The sequence below is a fragment of the Myotis daubentonii genome, chromosome 1 (assembly GCF_963259705.1).
Source record: "Myotis daubentonii chromosome 1, mMyoDau2.1, whole genome shotgun sequence".
NCBI classification, from domain to species: Eukaryota; Metazoa; Chordata; class Mammalia; order Chiroptera; family Vespertilionidae; genus Myotis; species Myotis daubentonii.
Genome location: NC_081840.1, coordinates 108431714 through 108447801, shown reverse-complemented (window position 1 = coordinate 108447801; position 16088 = coordinate 108431714). Strand labels below are relative to the sequence as shown.

The 16088-nt window shown below is 48.3% G+C and overlaps 1 protein-coding gene across 1 annotated transcript in view; it reads right to left on the bottom strand.

The window, feature by feature from the left end:
* Window positions 1-2924, bottom strand: part of SIN3A (SIN3 transcription regulator family member A) — an 86738-nt gene extending 83814 nt beyond the window's left edge. Inside the window, exon 1 of the mRNA XM_059656373.1 lies at window positions 2821-2924. The gene's annotated coding sequence lies outside the window, so the exon portion shown is untranslated. The remainder of the gene's footprint in view (window positions 1-2820) is intronic.
* Between the last annotated feature and the right edge of the window lie 13164 nt (window positions 2925-16088).

Sequence of the window (16088 nt, the reverse complement as noted above, 5' to 3'; positions counted from 1 at the left end):
AGACTGGAAGAACTGAGGAAATAGACCAAACAGGCCATGGCATAAATAAACCTTCAGTCAAACTTCAGAAAAAGGATAAAAATTAGAGTTGGGGACAAAAGATGGTAAGAACGGCTGTTCACCTTCTCCTTGGAAAGCGAGGATTAATGGCAATCCTTAAGCCCTCTCTTTGCCATAGTGCTTCGAACACACAAAGTGCTTTAAGTCTTTAGGTTGCTTTTATTCATTCATCAAATAGGGCGGAAAACTGATGCTAGCCATGTTTTGGAGGGTGCTCACTGAGCGCCAGAAGAGAAGGGGGCGGGACTAGAGTTTTCCCGCTCTCTCCAGCCAAAGGCTACTCCAAGAGAGCCTACTAGACGAGTGGCAGGCCCCAGAAACCTAAGTCCTAACGTGCCCTCCCTACCCAATCCGGTGGAGACGGCAAGGAATGAGCGCTGGCAACAGGTGGGCCTGACTCGAAGGAAAGGTTCAAGCCACAAGGACAAGGCAGCTAATTCTGAACCCCAGGTGCAGCCGACAAATGGAAGCAGCCTCGCTGGGATCCAAGTCCTGCCCAATAGAGTTCTAAAAATAAGTCACACCGAGGAAAGGGAACCCCGGACCAAACCTTTCGGTTTCGAAGAAGCGGCATTTCCGAGGGCTGTTAACTCTGGGTCGACCCCGCTCCCTGCACTGTGTACCACACTGCACTCCCACCTGACCACTTCGAACCCAAGCAGGATTCATCCCGTCAACAGGGGATGAGCTGCTCTGGATCTTGCCTGAGGCCTCGAGACCAACCATACATAGGTTGCTTAGAGTTTTAGATAAATACAACTAAGGACAACGGCTGCCTTACGCTGGGAAGAAAACACAACGGCCGCAGCGTTTTCAAGCTTAAACAGAGGACGATCTTTAAAAAGTCCAAGGGCGCAGGAATAAGCCAGGCCGCAGGGTCAGTACTTTAGTACTTCGCCCGGAAGGGCAGGTCTCACTCTCTCCTTCTAACGGTACCCATGCTGATCAACCGGAACTAAGCCCCCTCCTCCCAATTCTCTCCGCACTGTCAACCCCTAACTTCATCGCAAAGCCTTGGTGGAATGAATCATTGTGTGTCTTCTTGGCTCGCCCCGCCTTGCCACGGGCTCCAACTCCAAAGCCGGGACTTCCGGGCGGGACACACTTCTAAGGAGCAAGGCGGGCCTCACCAGTGGTCGAGCGCGCCTACAACCTGAGAGAGGGGGCGGGGAACAGGGGTGGACTTCCTCCTCCAAGCTAGCTACGCCAAAGGCGGGACTATCTATCCCACCAATCAGAAGTAGGGGAGGGACCTTGCGCCTCGCGTTAGGCCGTAGGAATCCCTCCTCCTCCGTTCACGAAAAAAAATCCTCGAACTTAAACACCAGCCCAGCGTCCGATAGGCGGAGCTCGGAAGAAGGTTATCCAATCAATAACCGAGAAGGAAAAAAGGGGGGGGGTCTCACCGCCCATCCAGTGGAAGACAAGAGAAGGCGGGCCCTCTGGAGGAGCCCGAAATGGGTGGAAGCGAGGGGGAACGGCCCCGCCCCCCAGCTCTCCTCCGGGTCTGTGGACAGGAGGTTGTCGCAGTAGATAGTAAACAGGCTAGGGCGGCTGAGGCGTGGAGGCAAGAGCGGCTGGGCCCGACGTGGGCCCGGCCTCTGCGCGTCCTCTCTCGGAGACGCTCCAGCCGACCGCGGCGGTTCCCGCCAACGCCCCGCCTACCAGTCGGCGGCCGCCATTCCGGCTGACAGGCGCGCCCCCCGCGCCCCTCCCCGCCTGCTGATGCATTTCCTTTTCCCGAGTCTGAGCGTGGAGACTGTTTTCGCAGTTTCCGACCTTCACTGCTCCTCTCAACTAACCCCCGTGGGTACGCTCATAAGCCGCGCCCCCGCCCCTTCGGCTGTTGCCTTGGGGTGGGCGAGGAAGGAGGCAGCTCCTTGTGTGTGGGATCAGCTGGTGCACGGGTCGAAGCCACCGAGTTGTTGGAGGTTTTCCACAGCCGCGGACCGAGTTGGCGCGAGCTGGCGGCCTGGCGGACTCCAGCGCCGAATGCCGGTTCTGCCACGGCCGGGGAATCCGGGGCGCCTAGGCCAGCGCGGGGGGCTCTTTCCGGTGGCCTTCCCGCCCCCGGCCGCCCCTCCCGCTAGGCCCGCGTTGCCCCCGCCCCCAGAGTCCATAACAACCGTGGCCCCAGGCACTCGCGCCTCTCAGGAGCGCGCCCACCGTCCCTCCTACAGTTTGCGTTTAGAAACGAAACCCTCCGGGCGCCAGTCATGATCGCCCGGCGTGCTCAGTCGCGGAAGCCGCGGGCCTCGGCTCGCTCCCAAACTCCAGCTCTCGACCCACTCCGGCGCCGAGGGCTCAGGCCTCCGCCCCTGCCGAGCCCGCGCGCCGCAGCCCGGGCCCACTTCAGTCGGTGTGCAGAATCACCCTTTTCACTTTACAATAATTTTTTTAATGCTTTCAAGGGAGACCCCTCCTGCCCGACACTTCACCCAGTCCCCAGCCGCAACCAACCGAAACCAACGGCTCAGTGAAACAAACTAGGCAGCACACCGGCGCGCTGGCGACCCCGGGCCGGGCCGACCCGCCCACGAAACCCGCCTGGCTGGGAAACACACTGGCGAGCGACGACGCAGAGATCTCTTTCCTGGCCTGGCCCTCGCCTCCCTCGGACCCCAAGCCTCCCCTAGTTTCGTCCCGAGGCCCACGGCGCCCGCACCGTGGCGGACAGGCCAAAGCGATCGGCCAGCTAACTAGCCCCCCAAACGCTTGAGATTGGGGGGGGAACAAATTAAAAGCAGCTGTTTAACATACCTTGGGAGCCTGGCGAGGAGTCCTGAATGGGGAGAACGCCCCCCATGGGCCATTGGCTCCCCGGCGCTGGCGTCAATCACCCTCGGCCCGCCCCCTCCGCTTGCCCCACCCCTTCTCTTCATTGATCGCCCCCTGCCTCCAAAATAAATACAAATAAATAGATAAACTAGCCTCGCGTGGGAGGCGCTTCTGTAGCAGAGGCCCCTGTCTCTCCGACACCGCCGCCTCAAGTTTCTTGAGGCCTTTGGACCGGAGGGAGACCTTCTGGAACTTGACTCGCGGGGCGGGGGTCGCGGAGGAGGAGCCGGTGGGGCTACTACAGCCCCGCTTCCTTCACACCCGCACCGCGTTCGGAACTGGGCAGAGGGAGGCGATAGGGACACCCTAGGGTTTGGCTGGAGCATCCCGACTCCCCTGGCTGTGTAACCTAACCGTGTCCGGCCCGTTCTGGTAGGCACCAGCCTAAAAATGAACTGTGTAAGCAGGAAATCCTGCGTTCAGGCAACAGGCACTCGTCTGAGCCCTACCCTGCGTTGGGCAGACACATTCATACCCCACTTGCTGCTGGGTGCGACGGCAGAGACTAGATGAAATGCTTGCTCTGTACCTTCCAAGGGCTCTAACTGAGGAGATGCCACAGAAAGAGCTAAAGGAAGGCAGAAATGTTTATATAAACAGATATCCATAGGAGCTTAGAGCAGGGAGATTCTTTCTAGCAGAAGAAAACTAGGGAAGTCTTCCTCATGGAGGAGGTGGTACTCAGGTTAGGTCTTTTTTTAAATAATTTTTTTTAATTTAGTGATTTTAGAGAAGAGAGAAAGGAGAAAGAGAGAAACATCAATCTGTTGTCCCACTTATTTATACATTTATTGGTTGATTCCTTTATGTGCCCTGTCCCAGGGATAGAACCGAAACCTTGGGGTATCAGGACACTCCAATCAACTGAGCTGCCCAGCCAGGGCTCAAGTTGGGTCTTAAATTATTTCATCAGGCAGAAATGGAGAGGTATGTCATTTTCAACAAAGGACACAAAGGAGTAAATGCAAAACATTATTAAGGGCCTTCAAGTGTGGCTACAGTCATGAAAATTAGGGTTGCAAGGATGGGACCAAACAGTAAAATACTTTAATACCTGATTAAAATTCTTAGAATTACACAACAGAATGTATAAGGACTATGGTCATAGGACTACGGGCCCAGAACTATGGATTCAGATACTCAGCATTCCAGTACCTGGTAGGTTCTGAGGGTGGGTTAAGTGAGGGCTACCTACACGCAGCAAGGTGAGGCACAAAGGCTGTTGTAAATACTGGGTTTGGAGAATGCAGAGGTACATCTTCTGGTGGAAGAAGTAGGTGGGAAGAACCAAGAGATGGCTTCTTTTCTCTCCCAGCAACCCAACCCAGAAAACCTTCCCTACCTTCAGCAGCCCTCAAGTCAAAGTTCTGACTCAGATCCTTTCTTGAATAATTTACATTGTTATAACTTTCAACCAAAAGGAGTTTCTGAGTGGGGCAGAGGCTACCTCACATGTCTGTGCTAAACAGAGCTGAGCCTGAGGCCAGGGCTCATAGTGAGGAAGAAGGACCTGTTGATTGAGGCACCCAAAAAAACTAGGAAAGAGCCAAAACCGGTTTGGCTCAGTGGATAGAGCTTCGGCCTGCGGACTGAAAGGTCCCAGGTTCGATTCTGGTCAAGGGCATGTACCTGGGTTACGGGCACATCCCTAGTGGGGGATGTGCAGGAGGCGGCTGATCGATGTTTCTCTCTCATCGATGTTTCTAACTCTCTATCTCTCTCCCTTCCTCTCTGTAAAAAATCAATAAAGTATATTTAAAAAAGAAAAACTAGGAAAGTCTTCCTCAGGAAAGGTAGCTAGTGTGGATGAGGTATTGTGTGCAGAATGTGAAGGGCCTTGAGTCCTGTGGGCAGAATGGGGACTGCAGGAGAGCATTTGGTATCTTGCTCCCTAGTGTGTCATCAGTTTGGTTCAAATAAACTCAAAAATGCAAAAAACAAAAAAAAAGGGTGGGGGGCTGCTGCCGGTTAGACTGTCCAAACAATCCAGGTGAGATGTAATAAGAACTTAACCAGGGCAGTGGCCATAGGTAAGCAAGAATAAAAAAGGAGAGATGTGTTTGAGAAATTCTCAAGGGAACTGGGTGGCTGATTCTGTGTAACAGAGGAAAAGGAGTCAGTGGCCTGGTGTTTGAAGAGGGAGAAGAGCTTGAGGCTATTGGTTAGGTAATCTGGGTTCTAGATTTAGCCTGGCCAGTGATTGGTGATATATTTAGGCAAGTCCTTTCCTCCCTCTGGGCCTGTTTTGCCCCCCTGTGAAATGGCGTGTTAATTGAAGTAGAAAGACAGGCTCTAAAGCCCTTCTTTCACTTAAGAGTCCATGGGGCTAGGGGGTCACACAGGGAAGGAAACTTGACACTAAGGAGAGAGGGCAGGAGGGAAGAAATATTGATTTGGGAAGGGCAATGGGTCATAAAGATGCAGCGGGCACTAAAATCTGGGTGATAGCTTGGTTGACAGAATCATTGAGGGAAAAGGGTCTGCAGGTAGAAAGGCCAAGATATAAGGACTGTGTATTCAGTGGGAGGCCCAGCACCTGGCAGGGCCATGAAGGTTGAGATTTATTCTTAGAATGGGGGCTCCCTAGTGACTCCATTCATTTGATTATAAGTCTGGACAGCACATGGTACACTGTGGATGAAGTTACTTGTGGAGAATTTACAATTAGAATAGTTAATTCCACTCAAGAGAACCAGGCTTCACTGATACTCCCTATCTTCCTAAGTGCACCAAGCTGGTGGAAATCCCCTCCTGAACACGCCTTAGACTGAGTTCCACTAAGAAAGTGGTCGGCAAACTGTGGCTTGGCAAACTGCGGCTTGCGAGCCACATGGGGCTCTTTGCCCCCTTCAGTGTGGCTCCTCCAGAAGATACCGACTTCTGTGCATGGGCCACGAAGTTTCTTTCTTTCTTTTTTTCAAAAAATATATTTTATTGATTTTTTACAGAGAGGAAGGGAGAGGGATAGAGAGTTAGAAACATTGATGAGAGAGAAACATCGATCAGCTGCCTCCTGCACACCCCCTACTGGGGATGTGCCCCCAACCAAGGTACATGCCCTTGACCGGAATTGACCTGGGATCCTTGAGTCCGCAGGCTGACGCTCTATCCACAGAGCCAAACAGGTTAGGGCAGGCCACGAAGTTTCAATTGCACTGTACGTGCGCGCCTGCATGTGGTATTTTGTGGAAGAGCCACACTCAAGGGGCATGTGCCTTGTGAGCTGCGGTTTGCCTACCACTGCACTAGGACAACCATTCTAATTCACCACAGCAGTCGAGCACAGGAGACCCTTTGGGAGGGGTTTAGCAATTGTTTCTGATTCAGTACACCGATGCCTGCATAGCAGAGCAAGTCCTAGACTCTTTGGGAAAGTGAGTGTAGTAAAACCTCCATATAACAGACTAATTTGGGTAAGGGGGTGTCCATTAATGCCTAAAATCCATATATATATATGTATCTATATATATATCCTATATAATAAAAGGGTAATATGCAAATTGACCCTAACAGCAGAACAACTGGGAATGACTGGTCGCTATGACACACACTGACCACCAGGGGGCAGATGCTCAATGCAGGAGCTGCTCTCTGGTGGTCAGTGCGCTCTCACAGGGGGAGCTCTGCTCAGCCACAAGCCAGGCTGATGGCTGCCAGCACAGCGGTGGTGGTGGAAGCCTCTCCTGCCTCCTCAGCAGTGCTAAGGATGTCTGACTGCAGTTTAGGCCTGTTCCTCGCTGGCAAGTGGACATCCCCCGAGGGCTCCTGGGCTGCCAGAGGGATGTCTGACTGCCAGCTTAGGCCCGATCCCCTGAGGAGAGGGCCTAAGCCAGCAAGTGGACATCCCCCGAGGGTTCCCAGACTGCGAGAAGGCACAGGCCAGGCTGAGGGACCCCCCCGAGTGCACAAATTTTTGTGCACCGGGCCTCTAGTCCTATCTAATAAAAGAGAAACATGGTAATTGGCGTACGACCGCTACCCTTCCCATTGGCTAATCAGCGAGATATGCAAATTAACTGCCAGCCAAGATGGCAGCCGGCAGCCAGGCAGCTTGAAACTAACATGAGGCTTCCTTGCTTCAGTGACTGAGGCCTCTGAGCCTGCAGTCTGAAACATTGTAACAAATCTAGAAGATAAACAAAACCCCAGAAACCAGCTTTCAGTGAGCCGGGATCTCAGAGCTGGAGTTGATACAGTGTCTCGATTATAGAATCCAGCAGAGGCCTCAGAGCTGGAGCCAGAGCTAAAGCTGGCCCAGAATAAAAACAAAAAAGAAAAACAGGAGCAGTTGGGAGCTTCAGTCACCCGCGAGCCTGAAAACAGCCCTCAGCCCCTCACCCAGGCTGGCCAGGCACCCCAATGGGAACCCCCACCCTGAAGGGGGTGTGACCAGCTGCAAACAGCCATCATCCCCTCACCCAGGCTGGCCAGGCACCCCAGTGGGGACCCCCACCCTGGTCCAGTTCACCCTTCAGGGCAAACCAGCCAGCCCCACGCATGCACCAGGCCTCTATCCTATATAGTAAAAGGGTAATATGCCTCCCAGCACCAGGATCAGCGGAGCCGCGAGGCCTCCCAGCACCGGGATCAGCGTGACGGGGGCAGTGCCCAAACCCCCTGACCGCCCTGCGGCTCTGTGTGTGACAGGGGGCAGGGCCACAACCTCCCTATCCGCCCTGCTCTGTTCGTGACAGGGGAAGGCGCCCCAACCTTCTGATCAGCCCTGCTCTGTGCGTGACAGCGAGAGGGCACAGGCCGGGCTGAGGGACCCCCCCTTCCCCCCCGAGTGCACAAATTTTTGTGCACCGGGCCTCTAGTATATATATATAAAAGCCTAAGTGACCAAACAACCTGTTGCTATGAATGCACACTGACCACCAGGGGGCAGACTCTCAATGCAGGAGCTGCCCCCTGGTGGTCAGTGGATTCCCACAGCAGAAGCGCTGCTCAGCTGACTGACAGGCGCCAGAAGCTGGGGGCTGGTGCGAGCCTCTCCTGCCTCCGCAGCAGCACTAATGAGCGGCAGCAGCAGGCACAGGGGGCCAGGATGAGCAGGAGCAGCACAGCACTGGGCTCGGACTCCTCCCTGGCTGCCTGCCGCTTTGTGCACTACTACATCTCCCAGGGGTCCCAGATCGCATGAGAACACAGGTCAGGCTGAGGGACCACACCGGTGCACGAATCCGTGCACCGGGCCTCTAGTTATATAATAAAGTAGGTTTTCCCAATGGGTATGTTAAAAAATTGATAAAATAGCTAACCTGTTTTTACTCATGTAGACATGTTTGTGTAATTATAATTAAGTATGTGTGAAAAGTTTAATTTCACAGAAAAGTTTCCTATATGTATCATTGTAATTTTTTTAAAAAAATTTTTTATATATATTTTATTGATTTTTCCACAGAGAGGAAGGGAGAGAGATAGACAGCTAGAAACATCGATGAGAGAGAAACATCGATCAGCTGCCTCCTGCACATCTCCCACCGGGGATGTGCCCGCAACCCAGGTACATGCCCTTGACCGGAATCGAACCTGGGACCTTTCAGTTCGCAGGCCGACGCTCTATCCACTGAGCTAAACCGGTTTCAGCTTTTTAAAATTTTTTTAATACACTTTATTGATTTTTTACAGAGAGGAAGGGAGAGGGACAGAAAATCAGAAACATCGGATCAGCTGCCTCCTGCACACCCCTCTACTGGGGATGTGCCTGCAACCAAGGTACATGCCCTTGACGGGAATCAAACCCGGGACCCTTCAGTCCGCAGGCCGACGCTCTATCCACTGAGCCAAACCAGTTAGGGCATGTAATTTTAAATTTATACTGAATAGATCTAGTAAATGTGTGCATTAACCAGTCACTGTGAGTAAACAAATGCATACATCTGGGGTATGCATGGCTTAGCGCATGTGGGAACATCAGCCTGCATGTGTTAAAACTGCCACAGAGCCCACCAAGTGTGGCTCAGTGGTTGAACGTCAACCCATGAACCAGGAGATGATGGTTAGATTCTCTGGGTCACATGCTTAGGTTGCAGGCTTGATTCCCAGTAAGGGGCGTGCAGGAGGCAGCTAATCAATGATTCTCATCACTGATGTTTCTATCTCTCAGAAATTAATAAAAACATATATTTTTTTAATTGAAAAACTGACACAGAAAGTCACACAACACGACAACAGAATCAATTACCAGGCATGATGCTGTATGATCCTGCACAGGATCATATGCTAATCATTCTCCAAACATTGTTTATGAGCAGTGACTCTTAGGTTTAAATATGTAGACTATAGTTGTAGATGTGTAATATTTATTTATGTCTGCAAAATTACTACAGTGTTTTTTCCAACATATGGCCTAGTCACTAAAATTTGTTAAAAATAACAATGAATTAATAACAAAAAAAAAACCCCTGTTAATTTCATTATAAGCAAATCTTGGTTAAAAGCATTTTAAAATTAACAGGGTATTAATTTTCACATATGACATATGGACAAGAAATTTTGTCCATTAAATCCGAAGTCAGTTAAATCGAAGTCCAAAAAATTGAGGGTTTACTGTTTGATTTGGCGATATTGGTCCGCCAAGCTGCATTTAAGGTTGCATCCACCCCGCCTTTCTTTCCTCTACCCTATCAGTGAGGACAAAGAAGTAAATGGATCTGGGTAAGGGCCTTCCTTGGAGAAGTCACATTGAGAAGCCAGGTTCTGATTCCCAGAAGGCCTCTTTTGTGTGTTAGGGATTACTGTCCTATTGTAGCTGAGAAAACTGAGGCTCAGAGTAGTGGAGTGATTTGCCCAAGTCACCAAGGCAAGTATGTGTGGGCCTAAAACCTGAGCTTTGAACATCTCCCCATGTGCTGTCTCCATAAATGCTAAGGCCCATGATCTAGGTTGGGACTTCTGGAGCAAAAGAGTCTCCCCACTTACTCCACACTCCTTACCTCCCTAACTCCAAGAGCAGTTTGTCCCCAGATAGGTCTAAATGATTTCTGGCCCTTCCAAAAATATTATCATTGAAGAAGCAAGATTTGTCATCCAAGTGTGTGTGTGTGTATATCTATATCTTCTTCAGCTCTCATATACTCAAAACTGTCACACCTTCAAACACCCTGTGTCTCACAGATATCTCACACTCACATCCACCCACCCTCATTCACAGAAAGGAAACAGTTCTTTAGGGTCTTATGGTATGGGTGACTGAGACACAGGCCCTGCACTTCAGTGACTTTGTAAAAAAGATGTCAGTGTCAGTGATACTGTTGTAATTAATTTAGTTATAAACAATAGAAAAGGAGCAAAGAGTGGGCCAAATATTATAGGCAAATATTATAGCAAAGCTGCAGTTTAACACTCCCCAGTGAGCCACTGGTCTATTCCCTGCAGATCACTGGGGGAAGGGACTGAAGGAGGGGTAGGGAGAGGGAGATAGACACATGTCCAGTAGAGTCTGAGTGAAATAGGGAAGGTACTTTTGGCTGTTAGTCACACCTGGGAACAGATTATTGACCAAAGTAGGCATGGCCACCATAAGCGTGGGAAGATTGGGGATACTTAATCCCCTGAACAAAGGAGTTCACTCTCTTGGCTCCTGGCCCTCTTGGTTCTTTTGGGACTCTTGTTGCAGGGGGTGTGCTCTCTTTGCTCCCCTGCATTTGTCAGTAGGACTCACAGCCATGTGAACCACACAATGGACTAATGGACTACAACTAGCCTAACGCTAAACCGGACCCAATTCCAACATGAAACAGAAACTCTGGACACTGGCTTTGCTTTTTAGCTCTACTGAAACCCCAGCTACACTTCTTCCAGGTGTGGATTTAGGGAAATGGGACTTTGGAAACCCAGGGATATAATTCCAGGCAAATAAAAATCACTCATCCTCCCATGCAAGTCTAAGAAAATTCTTTCTCTAAATATCATAAGGAGCCCTAACTGGTTTGGCTTAGTGGATAGAGCGTCGGCCTGCGGACTGAAAGGTCCCAGGTTCGATTCCAGTGCAAGGGCATGTACCTTGGTTGCGGGCACATCCCTAGTGGGAGGTGTGCAGGAGGCAGCTGATCGGTGTTTCTCTCTCATCGATGTTTCTAACTCTCTATCCATCTCCCTTCCTCTCTGTAAAAAATCAATAAAATATTTAAAAATAAATAAATAAATAAATAAATATCATAAGGACCCCATATCCAGCACTCAGTGTGTAAAGGGATACCCCACTTCTACCGATAACACCAGTGCTGGCTTATAGACCGACCATTGCCAGTTTGGGAATATCTAGGTGAGGGTATTCTTTTTTTTTTTTTTTTTTGTCATAAAATTTCTTTTTTTTTTTTTATTGCTTAAAGTATTACAAAGGGCATTACATATGTATCCATTTTATCCCCCCGCCCTAGACAGTCCCCTAGCCTCCCCTATCACCCAGTGTCTTATGTCCATTGGTTATGCTTATATGCATGCATACAAGTCCTTTAGTTGATCTCTTACCCCCCTTCCTCCTGCCCCCCAACCCTCCCCAGCCTTCCCGCTGCAGTTTGACAATCTGTTTGAGGCAGCTCTGCCTCTGTATCTATTATTGTTCATAAGTTTATAATGGTCTCTATTGTCCATGAATGAGTGAGATCATGTGGTATTTTTCCTTTATTGACTGGCTTATTGGTGAGGGTATTCTTGATCCCCACTCCAACCCAGGTTCAAGGGGAAAAGCTCAAGCTATTGTTCAGAATCCCAGTTATCTACTTCCTAACTGGATATCTTTGACTTATTTATCTTTTTGACAAGTTACTTATTTATCTTTTCAATTTTCTTATCTATAAACTAAGAACTGTAGTGGGCTGTGAGATTTAAAAAAAAAGTATGTTCAGCATTTAGTTAAGAGTCCTCAGACTTTTTTTCTCCTTAATCTCATCTGCTGCTCCCTCTTCTGAAAATTCAAATGCAAAATCTGAGAGGAAGCCAGGACAGGCCTAACAGACCCATCAATCCCACTGTGTGAATGAACTCCATTTCTCTGGAAACCGGTTGGCTTACGTTGTACATATTCCATACTTCTGATATATGGGTGGCTTTGGAGGCTTGGGATTTTTTTCCCACAAAATATATTTTTATTGGTTTCTAGGAGGAAGAGAGGAGATAGATAGAAACATCAATGATGAGAGAATCATTAATCGGCTGCCTACTGCACTATCCACACTGGGGATCGCTGCTTCCTGCATGATCCACACTGGGCATCAAGCCCACAACCCAGGCATGTGCCCTGACCGGGAATTGAACCAGTGACCTTCTGGTTCATAGGTTGATGTTCAACCACTGAGCCACAAAGGCTGGGCCAGGCTTGGGATTTTTAGTGGGTGTTAAGACTGCTAGGTATTGCCTTGAAGTGTCTTCCCCTCATTGAACATTAATTTACCCCTCTGGATCACTTCCAGCCCAAATCTAGAAAATAGATAAAACAGTATGTTCCCCAGGTTCCCTTTGTTTCAAAGTATTTCCTTTTGTGAATCAGTTGTGGTTTTTTATCTTTTTAAAAAGCAGCAGATTCCTTTGTTCAAATGAAATCTTAATCAGAGGCCTAATATGTAAGAGAGAAAGGTTGGCCTTGCATTGGTTGAAGTAGAGACAGCTCAACCACTGCTGTCTCTATTCCTTTACCTCCCATACATGCCTCCTCCCTGTCACCCCCTCCTTCCCCCACACCCCTCCCGGGCCCCTGAAAAGGCTGATGAACCTACATTTCTGAATCCTGTTCACTCATCCCAGCCACTTCTCACTGCTCACCAGTCTATGGAACACAGCCCAGCTTTGTCCTTGGTTACCTCTATTAATCACAATCTTTCATAGGCTTTTCTTCATCCTCCCTTAAATGTTGGTGGCTCTCAAGGGTCTCCTCTCTTCTTGCCCTCTTCATTCTTCTGTGTTCTCACCCACTTTCAAGGATCCTAGCTTCTATCCAAACTAAGTCCCCAACTGACATCTCCAGCACAGTATCTGCCGTGAACATCAGACTCCGTATGTCCACTGGCTGCTGGCCACAGAACAGGTATTCACTAAAGGTCAAGGAAGTAAAACAGAGACCCCACAGGACAAACAGGCTGACCTAGGCTCAGATGCACATCTGTAAATCATGAGGTTTGGACAACTACATTAGCTTAGAGACATAACCAGGTTCAGATGTGGGGGAGGAGTAGAAAGAAGTGAACCTGGAGTGGGGGATGGGCACTGTGCACTCTGACCATCTCTCTGCATCTCACTGTCTTGCTTTCTTACTTTCATCTTCATCTTAGTCCTAACAACTATCAGGAACATAGCATCCTAAATTGTTGAAAAGGAATCACTGCTCCCAGTCAACTATGTCCATGTTGGCCTTAGAAGAAAAAATATGGGTGTAAAAGATTGCAGCATATAGATTTAACTTAAACAGAAGGAAGCATTTTATGAAAGCTGTGATGACAGGCAGAGAGAAAGTAAACACTGCAGCAAGTTTCTGAGTTCCAGATTTCTATTTGTGAAGAAGACCTAGTCTTTGTGGTTAAGAGCAGTGTAGTTGAATATGTTTAATATTCACCACTATTTTGTGATGGTAACTATGGGAGCAGATACCTCCCAAGAGAAAATCTGGTTCCCAAGCTTTAGCTCGTGCCCTCGGTAAGCTAACAAGTACTAAGTGGGTAGTGACCAAGACCTGAGACAAATAAATCTATGACCTTGGCTGGGAGCTTGGGTCCTTAGTTGGTTCATTCCTTGACTCTAAGTCACTCTGTCTGCCCCACATGGAGCAGCATGAAAGCCTTAAAGGTCTATGGATTATAGGGTTATTTGACCTCTTTTCCAAGTTGGGGGCCAAGTGGGTAGAGAACTGAGTGAATATAGGGAAGTGGGAATTGACCATTAGGAGAAGGTCCTAATGGTTCCTCTGCATATATTCACTTCCAGCAAAGAACTAGATCCTTCGAATTGGAGGGCCTGTAGTAGGATCATCTAATGTGGCCTCTTATTTTACCAAAAGAAGCTAGAACTTGACTTGGGTTAAGTGGTGAGACCTCAAAATTACCAAATAGCTCAGTCACTCTAGGCAAGCGTTTCTATCTGGCCTCCCTCCCTCCAGGTCTCTGATGTGTGCATTTCCATATGTGTGTCTGGTTATTTCTAGAGAGGGGACACCTTTAAAGACAGGAGTCCCACCTTCCTCAAGCTACAATGCTAAAATAGTCCAGCTTCCCAAGAACCAGTCCCATTTTGTCATTTACCTGCAAATGGTGATGTGGAGACTGACAATGACGGATCTCTTAGGCTGTGAGTGCTGGGGCATCTTTCACCTCAGGAGTCCCATCCTAGCTTACAGGGATGCGCAGGATAAAGGGACCAATGCTAGCGGAAGTATAAATTAGTTGAAAAATAGCAATCAAATTAGAATAGAAGCCTGAGTTAGACCATGATGCTCTCTTCCCCGAACACTTTTTCATCTTATGTTCGCAACTGTACAATCCAGCATTTGATTGTGGGTTCTCTTGCTTTGTTCACCAAATCTCCTGTGTGAAAGCCTTGACTTCCTGAACAGATTTGGGGCTTCTTTTCTGTCTTCCCCTTTTTTGCCTCCTTTAACACTTAAAATGGATAGGCTCACACTGAGCCTACTGATTATCTTCCCAGTGGTGAAAGCTATAAGTAACTATGGTAATGGGGCTGTTGATCTCTTTAAGATTTGGAAGACATCAATTTACTAACCTTCCTCAGAGTCAGGGATATGGACAAAGACAGTGCTTTCGATACCTGGCTTATTCTGTCAGTTACTTAATCACGTACTGGGCAGGATCCAGGCATCTGCATCTTTATGGAGTTCTTGCAAGTGATAACTTCGCCAACACTCAGACATGCAAGGAGGAGCTCATGAGTAACCTGAATTTACAGAGCAATGGTTTACAGCCTCTTCAAATTAATGACAGTTCAAGTCTACTTCCTACAGATAGATCCTTTATAATTTAATCCTATTTCCTATACATTTCACCAAAACCCTGCCCTCTCTGATCTCTCAGATTTCAGGTATCTCTGTTCAGCGCTTATGCCTTTTGCCCCCAAGAGAATAAAAGAATCATCCAGAAAATGATCAGTTATTTTCTGGCTTAATTATTTTCTCTACAGTTCAGCTCTAAAGTCAGAAACTCAAGAAAAATTTGTTGGCAGATCAGGAGATGAATCCTTAGAGGGAATCTAGTGTAAGAGTTAACATTAACAGCAGGTACTTTGGAATCAGATGGTCCAGGTTCTTAGTGGCAAACTAATTTTCCTGTACTTCAGTTTTTTTTCTCCTGTCAACACCTACCTCAAAGGTTGTTTTGGCCCTAGCTAGTTTGGCTCAATGGATAGAGCGTCGGCCTGGGTCTGAAGGATCCTGGGTTCAATCCCAGCCAGGGGTGCATGCCTGGGTTGTGGGCTCGATCCCCAGTAGGGGGCATGCGGGAGGCAGCCAATGAATGATTCCCTCTCATCATTGATGTTCTCTCTCTCTCTCTCTCTCTCTCTCTCTCTCTCTCTCTCTCTCTCTCTCCTTTCTCTCTGAAATCAATAATATATATATATATTTTTTAAAAATTTTAGGGTGAATGAAATAATACCTAGAAAGCACTTTAAACACCTGGACAGTCAAGCACCCAGTAAATGTTAACTGCTATAATTTTTAAGAACACCCCAATATTTGCACACACTCCAGGACTGAACAGTCCCAACTAGGCAGGCTGTCAATAAGGAGTAGCTCTCTGGCATGGGAAGTAGGCCTGTATGGATAAAGTTTCTTGTTCCATTCTAAGAGAGAGATGCAAGTGACTCAAGATCTTCCCACAAACACGAGTGTACCCATAAGCATGTAGTGTCCCTAGGAAAATCACCCTTTCAGTACTCTACAGACCTAAAGACCCTACAGAAGGAGGTCCTATTTGGGAGAATCAGTCACCACTCTGTCACCCTTCTAGTCTACTACATGCAACATGAGCTGAAGATCAATGACCTGGAATTTTAAGAACTGTTTATGCTCTGAAAGAGAACTACAAAAAAGATGTAGTTTCAAAAGACAAAACACTATATTTTTGAGAAAGCATTACAGTGAAGAGGCCAAAGGCTTTGTAAGCAGACCAACTTCAGCTCTAGTTCTAGAGCAAATCACTGTAACCCTCTGGACCTTACCTCCTTCATCTATATAGAAATAGAAT